The sequence below is a fragment of the Electrona antarctica genome, assembly GCF_951216825.1.
Source record: "Electrona antarctica genome assembly, chromosome: 12".
In the NCBI taxonomy this organism is placed as follows: Eukaryota; Metazoa; Chordata; class Actinopteri; order Myctophiformes; family Myctophidae; genus Electrona; species Electrona antarctica.
Window position 1 is genome coordinate 52846035 of NC_136793.1, and position 6717 is coordinate 52852751.

General features: G+C 50.3%; 1 pseudogene across 1 annotated transcript; it reads right to left on the reverse strand.

The window, feature by feature from the left end:
• Nucleotides 1-1368: 1368 nt before the first annotated feature.
• On the reverse strand, nt 1369-4077 carry LOC306934463 (transport and Golgi organization protein 6 homolog; annotated as a pseudogene). Its single transcript has 3 exons — nt 2640-4077; nt 2301-2505; nt 1369-2135 (listed from the first exon to the last, which is right to left on the reverse strand). The product of its transcript is annotated as a transport and Golgi organization protein 6 homolog (transcript).
• Between the last annotated feature and the right edge of the window lie 2640 nt (nt 4078-6717).

Below are 6717 nucleotides of genomic sequence, written 5' to 3' on the forward strand. Positions count from 1 at the left end.
TGCAACTTGCAATTGTGATGCTACGTTAGCTACATGCTAACGCTGTTACTGTTGGCACTTGCTTGGCTCCCTGAACAGCTGTCTGAGGCTGAGCGAATGTTCTACAATACATCGTCTCCCTTCTTTCTCCCAAACGAGTCCCATACACCAGTGGTTCCCAAACATTTTCATGTCAAGGACCCCTAAATCAACATTTATTAGCCCGTGGACCCCCATTTGAAAAGATGCCAGGGACCCCCATAAGAGAAGATCTGTATTACGTTTATTACTGTGTGTAAAAATTATTTACATTATGTTTTTATTGGCTATTATATATCTCAACAATTGACAAAGCACTTGTCAACAGTCAGAACTGTTCTTGGTTTTGTTTTAATATTGATATGAATATAGGATATACTGTATTTGGTAGTCAAAGTTAAATCCACCATTGCCCACTTTATTTTTATTTGTTTTATTGGTAGGCTATCTGTCTTGAGAAGCAGGAAGAGATGGATAGATGGATAGATATAGAATAACTTTTCCTAATGAAAAAAAAAAAAAAAAAAACAGGAGCGGGATGGGAGCGGGAGTAATTTCGAGTGGGAGCGGGATGGGACCAGGAGTCATTCTACAGGAGTGGGACAGGATGGGATTTTGTTTTTTACTCTGGCCCAGGATTGGGACAGGACAGGATTTTTTCTGCAGGAGTGGGATGGGACAGGAGTGAAAATCCACTCCCGTGTCAGTCTCTAGTGTGTAAACCACTCCTACAACTGGCTTTGTTAGTTTACGTGTCTGTCTGTCTGTCTGTGCTCAAAAAATGAGCATGGTTGCTATGGTCACCCAGTTCACACGGGTGTGATTTCATTACGTCAGACATTACGTCAGACCACAGCTGATCTATATAAGACCTTACACCACTCAGTTCACACGGGTGTGATTTTATACATAGTGCACTTCTCAAACATATCATTGCACCTACTATAATTATGTAAAGTGCTCCTCTAAACCTCTCCGGGTTCTTCTTATATAAAAGGCGTTACTGGATCCGTGTCATGATGACGATGCCAGCCAACTGGGTACATATCACCATGACGATGCGACACATGTATACCCAATATATGAGGTTTCTACATTATGTCAGTGCTGGATGTCGCCATTGTCTCCATATGGAACTATAGGTTGTCTCCATATATGGAGCTCTAGGTGAAAGCCTGCATTAAACGTATCACTACATTTGTTAACCCTGGTTTAGATGGAACCTTACATCCTTTTCCGTAAGTGGGTCAAAAATGAGCCACTGCATGGTACCTGCTCTGCTCAACTCGGCTCAACTCTACCGTAGTGGTCCCCAAAACCGTTTGCGGTCCACCCGCAACAGCCTGAACTCTATCGCAGAACAACAATTTTCTTTTCCAACTTCTGCTGGGGGAAGAGGAACTTCTTCATGACATCATCAAGCTCTTCCAGGGCCAGCCGAGCGTGGAGCACTGTGATGTCATCGCGGTCCGAGCGCACCACCCACTTCAGAGCTCGGTACAGGTCCAGGAGAACGTCGCTGAGAACCCGGGTGGTTCTGTCGCCGAGGCCTCGGATGAGCAGGGTGATAACGTGGACGACGGCTCTCCTCACCTCTGCCTCCTTCTCTGTTTTTATCAACGCGGTCAGACGGCAGCTCAGCTCCTGAACTAGGGGCCCCAGGGCACAGTTCTCCCAGGTTGGACAGACAGCTGGCTCGAACCGTCTGGTCCCTGTCCCCGGTGACCTGCAGGAACACTCCGATCAGTGGACGCTCCTACCTTGAGACGCGTTTCCAGAGAGCGCTCCGCGTCGGAGGAGGGGAGGGACGGGCCACGTGGGGAGGGACGGGCCACGATTCTGCAGGATCCTCTCGGGAAAGGAGTCAGCCAGCACAGCCAAGCCTTGACTGGCTGACAGGTACACAAACGAGTCTTCATGCTCCAGGTTTTCCAAATAGATCGCGAGGACTTTCCCCTGGGCCTGGACAGCCTCCAGGTCCCCCTCTTGCACCATCCGTGTTAGTGCCCTGAGGGCCAGTGCTCTGGTCGGCACGTCAGGGTCGCACGCCTCCAGCAACAAATCTGAAACGGCCGGGTCACCGGTGCCATTCATCTCAACTCCCGGCTGACATCTTTCTGGTGAAAACCCTCCAGGGGGATTATTGTGTCTTATCTGCCCAGGACTGAGTGGGCCCATCTGGGTTATAGCTTCAGCAGCAGACCTGGGTCTGCTCCTGAGTTCTTCCGACGGGGTTTCTGGGGCACTGCGCAGCCCGTCGGACACTCTCCGCCTTTAGGCGCCGTGCGTGGCGATAACGGCTCGTAGGCTGGACGCCAGCTCCAGAACGCCGACGTCGGGGTGTTTCTGGGACAGGTCCTCCAGTGGCGGGAGAAGCTTCTTTATGGAGGCATACTCCTTGGCGCCGAGCTGGGGTCCAGAAAGCAGTGTGGCCACCAGAGCCATGCCCATGCTGAGAGTCTGGCTCTCTACCGTCCTCTCAGTGGACTCCCACAAGGGGACCGGCCCAGACCAACACAGCCCCTCTGAAGCAGGGAGACGATGAAGTCCAGCCTGGCCCCTCCCTCACTCCCGGGAGTGAAGTGGAACGCCGGGGGCACGCCTCACGCCTCACGCCTCACAGCAGACAGTGCTTCGGAGTGCTCGGCGTGACCCACGTACCACAGCAAGACCTCTCGACAGGGGCCGCGTAGGTGGGACACATTCTGCCTGGTGAAACAGAACAGCGTGAAGAGAACGGGAAGCACTTCCTCCAATGCCTTCACCATCGGCTGCGACGGACTGTTCCCTACAACCCAGATCTTGTACGCACCCTCCACGCAGCGCGTCAGCTCCGGTTCATCAACGGCATGCCGAGACTTGCCGGTGGGGTCGGACGCACAACGCCGGAGAGGACCGAGGAGAGGAGTTAGGAGGTGCCGCTGGGCCAACTGTGGCTTGTCCTCCACCATGATGTCCACCACCCTGGTGGCCACCCGCTGGAACTGCAAGCCGGTGAGCTTGTCCTTCAAGTGGAGCAGTTCTAGAATCTGAGGGCAGATCTGTCCGTAGTAGCTGTCTGGCAACAAGGACTGCCGAGGGCACGCCGCCAGGATCCTGGCCACACTGTCACACTTACTCCAGTCCGAGTCGCCACCCGGGCCTCCCTCCATGATGGCCCTGACCACAGCCTGGACCCCGTTGGGCTGCATCAGCTGATCAGACAGCAGCTGACCACACAGGCGTCTCAGCCAAGGCGGCGCCACTCCCGTACCAGCCCTGCAGCTGGTGCCACTGGCACCGACTGCTGGTACTGGTTGTTTTCGCCCGCCTTGGAGGAGCAGTAGTTCCTTGATAACAATAGGATGGTAGACTTTACCAAGTAGGCTTTGGAGGGCCTCCTTGCACGTTTCGCGCTCTTCAATACTAAGCACACTCTCTTTTCCACTACCACCTCTGTCTGACCAGTGCGGGCAGTGACCCAGCTGACAGAGCTGCCAAGGCATCCCTGAGGTGCCGTGTGAAAACCACTGTGGTTTTCACAGTGATCTGCCAACTCCAGCAGGACACTCGTAGTGGTCAAGAGGTGGCGTTCCATTGCGGGCACCACATCTCCATGGACTAACTTTTACACCATCACCCCAAAAGCAGTTCTGAGGCCAAGTAGGGGCTGAGCCCCAGTGAGACCACAAACTGGAGCGTTGCGCCAATAGTCTTCTGTTGGATTACACTGAGGACGTCTGGCGGCAAGGGTGGAGCCATATCCAGGGTGTGCAGCCTTGCTGCCGAGGCCGAAGTGTTTCCGTCGAGGAGCGCCAACTGGACCGAGAGGTGTCTGGCTAATGTAAGAAGCAGGAGGAGACACTCTTGAGCAAAGTTCCATATAGCGTCTCCCGTGTCACTAGAAAACCACTTTGCCTCAGCCATAACCTCCTCCCTCAGCCTCCTCACCTCTTCAAGGCCGTTCTCACATCTCAGCTGTTCCAACAGCAGAGCTCGGTTGGCCCGCAGCGCTGCCACGAGCGCCTCCTGGTGTGAGGACGTTGCGTCACACGCAGAGGCCTCGAGGCCTGAAGTCATCTTGCATGTGCTTTAGATGTGAAACCCCGATAATTATTTGGACAATTAAATTGCTGGAAAATGTGATGACAATTTAATGCCAACTAAGCCTGCTATTAATAATTAGCGCATGCTGCTGGAACTGTTGTGTCGACGCTAATGACTCGTATCAAGAGTAGTAGTTGCCATTAACACTGACACTCCGAACCTCCAGAGCCCGAGGGCCCCGGAGGCAAGGTGGGTCCCACAACTCGGGTCCCACAAAACATGGAGCTATAGGTTGTCTCCATATAGGAGCTCTATAGGTGAAAGCCTTCGTTACAGTGCCAATGTGCTGTGCAAATAATTAATACTTATGTGCAACAGAGGACATCTCTGTTACAGGCCAAATGAGATGAAGACTTTCACCCCACACATCACAACAAGTGGCCAAATGGTACAGTGCAGCTTTGCCATGACACTCTTCGTTCACTAATGCAGTGTTTCCCGACCTTTTTCATGTCAAGGACCCCCAAGTTGACACTTATTAACCCGTGGAGGGGTTGAAAAGATACGGCAGGGACCCATAAGAGAATAATATTTTCACGGCTCTAGCAGTGATTCTCAACCCGTTTAATTTCAAGGACCCCCAGTTTGACATGCATTAGTCTACGGACCCCCATTTAATGGCATTTCTATCTCTGAGACCCCCAATTTATATTATAAAATCAGTGTTAATTTAACTCTGAGAGTGTACAAATGGAACCATAAATGGACCCTAAACTCTCTGAGTTACAGAATCATAAGGGTCCATTTGGTTCCTATAATTATCATGAGGACCTGGAACTCCATCAAGGACCCCTGGGGGTCCCCGGACCCCACTTTGGGAACCACTGCACTCATGTTCACAAACTGCATTGATAGTTCAAGATTGGACAGGAGAGGCTGTTATAGACTTCGATGTCTTGTTAAATGTGGGTTTATCACCTTTGTTGAAACAACTTGAATCCTATAGCGTCCCTGTTCTATAGGGCAAACGTTCGCAGATCAACAAGCACTGCGACGGGTTGAGAGCTTGTAGGTTGTGAGCTTGTAGGTTGAGAGCTTGTAGGTTGTGAGCTTGTAGGTTGAGAGCTTGTAGGTTGTGAGCTTGTAGGTTGAGAGCTTGTAGGTTGTGAGCTTGTAGGTTGAGAGCTTGTAGGTTGTGAGCTTGTAGGTTGTGAGCTTGTAGGTTGAGAGCTTGTAGGTTGTGAGCTTGTAGGTTGAGAGCTTGTAGGTTGAGAGCTTGTAGGTTGTGAGCTTGTAGGTTGAGAGCTTGTAGGTTGTGAGCTTGTAGGTTGAGAGCTTGTATTGTAGGTTGTGAGCTTGTAGGTTGAGAGCTTGTAGGTTGTGAGCTTGTAGGTTGTGAGCTTGTAGGTTGAGAGCTTGTAGGTTGTGAGCTTGTAGGTTGAGAGCTTGTAGGTTGAGAGCTTGTAGGTTGTGAGCTTGTAGGTTGAGAGCTTGTAGGTTGTGAGCTTGTAGGTTGAGAGCTTGTATTGTAGGTTGTGAGCTTGTAGGTTGAGAGCTTGTAGGTTGTGAGCTTGTAGGTTGAGAGCTTGTATTGCAGGTTGTGAGCTTGTAGGTTGTGAGCTTGTAGGTTGTGAGCTTGTAGGTTGAGAGCTTGTAGGTTGTGAGCTTGTAGGTTGTGAGCTTGTAGGTTGTGAGCTTGTAGGTTGAGAGCTTGTAGGTTGAGAGCTTGTATTGTAGGTTGTGAGCTTGTAGGTTGTGAGCTTGTATTGTAGGTTGTGAGCTTGTAGGTTGAGAGCTTGTATTGTAGGTTGTGAGCTTGTAGGTTGTGAGCTTGTAGGTTGTGAGCTTGTATTGTAGGTTGTGAGCTTGTAGGTTGTGAGCTTGTATTGTAGGTTGTGAGCTTGTAGGTCGGCAAAGAGATTCTGTGAGGTTAGCTACACGGAGCGGACATAGTACAGAGCCCTGGGGGACCACCACGGTCAACTTGGTATAGTGGGTTCAAGTGGTTCATCATTACCCTTTTTATAAAGCAGGCCACAGCAGTGAGCGTGGAATTAGGCCATACCACCACTATATGCATTTTCCATTGAGATTTATTTTCTTGCTTTAAAAAGAAAAAAACAGGCCCCATGTGTTCCAGAAGGGTCTCCTGACGGGAGACAAGGTATACAGTGTTATTTAACACATCAATCTCATGCCCCCCAGTCATCTCTCTCTTTCTCTCTCTCTCTCTTTCCTCCAGATTGCAGTAGAGATCTGACAAAAATAGATAAACAGCCTGGCGTTACATCACTGTTACATCAGTGTGGCGGTGAATGTAACTGTGCGCGCAGTCTGAAAAATACCGTCTCGACTTCACCAACGCCTGGCGCATCGTTGTCTCGGCTCTCACTAATCTGTCAACAGCACGTGTCACGTCCTCCTCGCTCTCCCCGAGTGACGGCGGTGGAGCGAGTGTCTGTCTGCACTCGAGATTTATGAATGGGCTTTACACTGCCCTACAAAGCAGTAACTATAGGTACCAACAAAAAATAATTGGCTGATATTGGGTTGGTGTTTCAATTGGTCAGCCAAACGCCATATCGGCAAATAAGTGATATTACAACACTGTAATTGTAAATATTATATGTTCTTGACTTTTGATTGATGGATTGATGCATTTATTAACAGATT